The 4,161-nt window shown below is 45.6% G+C and overlaps 1 non-coding gene across 1 annotated transcript; it reads right to left on the bottom strand.

Annotated features, from left to right (window-relative positions):
* Positions 1–1,984: 1,984 nt before the first annotated feature.
* On the bottom strand, positions 1,985–2,087 carry LOC119931170. Its single transcript, XR_005452027.1, has one exon. It is a non-coding gene; the product is annotated as a U6 spliceosomal RNA (small nuclear RNA).
* Positions 2,088–4,161: the final 2,074 nt, after the last annotated feature.

Below are 4,161 nucleotides of genomic sequence, written 5' to 3'. Positions count from 1 at the left end.
CCTTCTCCTTTCCTCCTCACTCCGGTCCACCTCCCCAGAATCTCCTCCCCATCATAGGCACCACTCCTGGTTGTCTCCTAATCTCCCAGTTTTCCAGTCTCCCAGTCTCCAGTTCTCCAAATCACCAGTTCTCCCTTAGTCTAAATCTCCTGGTCTTCAGATTAGAATCTCCCAGAGGGTCCCAGTCCAGCCCTCTGCCTCCAGCTCCTACCTCACCTCAGATGGATACCTGCCTATTCTTCCCGCTGAGCTGAGCCTGGGTTAAGCAGGAGTTGTAATGAAGGATTCATGACTCTGGGACCTTTATCAGAGCCCCTGCAATCCCATCCAGTCTCACAGCAGGAAGAATGATAGACAGGAAGATTCCTCACTGATCTACCTTGAGCCTCTTTCTTTCTTCACTGGCCAAAGCGAGACAGCGTGGCTATCAGCTGAGGCGGGAGAGATTAGCAGCACATTAATGTCTGGACTAGACTGTGAATCCCTTAATCTGCTCCCTTCTAAATCAACTCCCCTCCTTAGCTCAGCCTCCAGGCCCCTGACAGTGGACCGTGACTGTCCAGAAGCCGGAGGATTGGGTCCGGGACTCTGAGCAGAGTTATCCGAAAGTAGAAATGGTAGTTCTGTTACTTCTTTGTGCTCGCAAAGACCCAATCTGTGTGTAAATCATGGAGCTGGATGAGAGTAAAACTTCCTGGCCATGGAGGGGGCAGGACATTGGACACAAAAGAAACTATCCAGATCCCACGAGAAGCCGCATGACTTAGATAGAGCACGGGCCTGGAATTTGGAAGGTCATGGGTTCTAATCCCATCTCTGCCACTTGTCTGCTGTGTGACCTTGGGCAAGTCACTTCACTTCTCTGTGCCTCAGTTCCCTCACCTGTAAAATGGGGATTGAGACTGTGAGTCCCTCATGGGACAGGGACTGGGTCCAATCTGATTTGCTTGTATCCACCCCAGCGCTTAGTACAGTGCCTGGCACATGTAAGCACTTAGCAAATACCACAATTATTATTATTATTACCTCTCTGTGAATATGTCCTCCTTGGCACTGTGGGGGCCTGGACCCCTGGTTTTGGGGTTAGGAGTATGTTTGCTGGAAGTTTAGGCAGCTGTCAGTGCACATGCTCCAACTCCAGGAGGATGAGTCCCAGGATCACCTGGGACTTTAGACCCTTCCTCTGCCCCTGGCCCCTCAGCTCTCAGTTTCTCTGACACCAAGAAGTGAGGGCAGTAGCACCTTTTCTCTGGACATAGTCTGTGGGAAACCTGTGTCTAATTAATGATGGCATTTATTAAGCACTTACTATGTGCAAAGCACTGGTCTGAGCGCTGGGGAGGCTACAAGGTGATCAGGTTGTCCACGGGGGGCTCACAGTCTTAATCCCCATTTTACAGATGAGGGAACTGAGGCACAGAGAAGTTAAGTGACTTGCCCAAAGTCACACAGCTGACAATTGGCAGAGCCGGGATTTGAACCCATGACCTCTGACTCCAGGGCCCAGGCTCTTTCCACTGAGCCATGCTGTGCCTCAGTTACCACATCTGTAAAATGGGGATTAAGACTGTGAGCCCCATGTAGGACAACTTGATCACCTTGTATCCTCCCCGACGCTTAGAACAGTGCTTTGTGTGTAGTAAGCGCTTAACAAAAACCATAATTATTATTATTATTAACTGTGTTACTAATCAATCAGTCAATCAAACAATAGTATTTACTATTACTCTATTTTACTTATACATATTTACTATTCTATTTATTTTATTTTGTCAATATGTTTTGTTGTCTGTCTCCCCTTTCTTTCATTCATTCATTCAATCGTATTTACTGAGCACTTACTGTGTGCAGAGCACTGTACTAAGCACTTGGGAAGTACAAGTAGGCAACATATAGAGACAGTCCCTACCCAACAGTGGGCTCACAGTCTAGAAGGGGGAGACAGAGAACAAAACAAAACATATTAACAAAATAAAATAAATAGAAAAATATGGAACACTTCACGAATTTGCGTGTCATCCTTGCACAGGGACCATGCTAATCTTCTCTGTATCGTTCCAATTTTAGTATACGTGCTGCCGAAGCACATATAGACTGTGAGCCCGTTGTTGGGTAGGAACCGTCTCTATATGTTGCCAACTTGTACTTCCCAAACGCTTAGTACAGTGCTCTGCACACAGTAAGCGCTCAATAAATACGATTGGATGAATGAATGAGTACTGGTTGACTAGTGTATGAAGAGCACTGCTGTAGTAAGCACTTGGTGAAGACAGCTGAATAAGAGATACAGATCATACCTTCATGGAGGTTTTGGTCTAACTTGATTGATTGAAGAACATCAATAACCCAGTACGTGATTCCTTATCTGCTTTGCTCATCAAACTGTCAGCCCCCTGAGAGCAGGTACTATGTCTTCTTCTTCTTCCTATTTCTTTCTCTTCAATGCTTGGTACAGTGCTTAGTTGAACAGCAAGGAGAGCAGTATAGCCTAGTGAAAAGATGAGCCTGGGGGTCAGAGGACCCGGATTCCAACCCCAGCTCCCCCACTTGTCTGCTGGATGACCTTAGGCAAGTCACTTAACTTCCCTGTGCCTCCATTACCTACCTGAAAAATGGGGATTAAATCCCTCTCCCTCTGACTGTGAGCCCCATGTGGGACAGGGGTCCGACTTGATTGTCTTGTATCTACCCCAGTGCTTTGAATGGTTTTTGAAACATAGTAAGTGCTTAACAAATATTACTATTATTATTATCTTTTCAATTTGATTAGCAGTTCTTTGAGGACGTATCTTCTGTTATTCCTCTTAGTTACCAGTATATTGTGAGGGAGTGTGTTTATTTGTGTGTCCTGCACTCAACCAGAAAGACCAGCATGGTCCTCCATCTCACAGTGTTGGAGAAACACAAATAGTTACATATCAGTGTGGGCTGCAGAATCAGAGAAGCAGTGTGGCCTAGTGGATAGAGCACGGCCTGGGAGTGAGAAAGATTTGGGTTCTAATCCCTGCTCTGCTGCTTGCCTCCTGTGTGGCTTTGAGGAAATCACTTAACTTCTCTGTGCCTCAGTTACCTCAACAGTAAAATGAGGATTAAGACTGTGAGCCCCATGTGGGACACGGACTGTGTCCAACCTGATTAGCTGCCATCTACTCCAGTGCTTAGCACAGTGTCTGGCACATAATCAGCACTTACTAAATGCCATAAAAAAAATCCGGCCTCCGAGTGCCCAATCATCTTTGCCAGAGAGCTGGACAGAGGTGGTCCATGGGACAACCTGCATTCTCCTTGCCGCTCGTGGGCACATAAGTGGCAGTTCCAACCCACCTTCTCCACTGTCTCCAGCCTAGACAGCACCAGAACTGATTCATTGGATTCCCCATTAAGGAAGTTATAAAGCTGGGAGAGAAGTAGACCCCACTCGTGGTCAGGACAAGACTGAGACCAACCTCGGCCCAGAGTTGGGGGAGACTGGGCCTTCCGGATTTCTGGAAGGGTGAGAAGGAAGATTTCTTTCCTGCTGAGAACGAATGCTTCTCCAGTCACGTCACTTAATGTGCTTCAAGTTAATGAGTCGGGAATCCTCTATCTGGGGAAATTTTTACCTCCAATTTCATTAAAAACATCATCAAAGTGAACTTGCTGCTGCAGTGATCCAGTGTCCTTAGAGGGATAAATTGCTCTCAGTTCTTAAAATATACAATTTGTGCAGTGGGACCCATGAAATACTACAGAGAAGGAGCCCCTTAGAGATTTACCTTGTAAAGATCCTAGCATTGGAACATCAGATTCAGATTTGGAAGCGGGGGATTTCCACCATTCATTCTATTTAAAATTTTCCTTCACTCTGTAGAAACAAGTGTATTAGTGGGAAAAAACAAACAAAAAACATTTCTCCCAAAACATGAGGCTATGGTTCTCACTTGCAAATTGATGGGATACAGAAAATGTTATAATTAAATGATTCAGGGTCAACTTCAGTCCCAGAAATACAAAATCACTGATGAAATAGATAATGTGATGCTAAAAGATGATACGCAAGTAAGGAATGTTTTCAAGAACTCCCTGAAGACTGCAAGCTACTTCATCATCACAATCATTAGAGAAGCAGTGTGGCTCTGTGGAAAGAGCACAGGCTTTGGAGCCAGAGGTCATGGGTTCAAA

Source organism: Tachyglossus aculeatus, chromosome 7 (assembly GCF_015852505.1).
Source record: "Tachyglossus aculeatus isolate mTacAcu1 chromosome 7, mTacAcu1.pri, whole genome shotgun sequence".
Lineage (NCBI taxonomy): Eukaryota > Metazoa > Chordata > Mammalia > Monotremata > Tachyglossidae > Tachyglossus > Tachyglossus aculeatus.
This window is presented reverse-complemented; position numbering and strand designations above follow the sequence as displayed.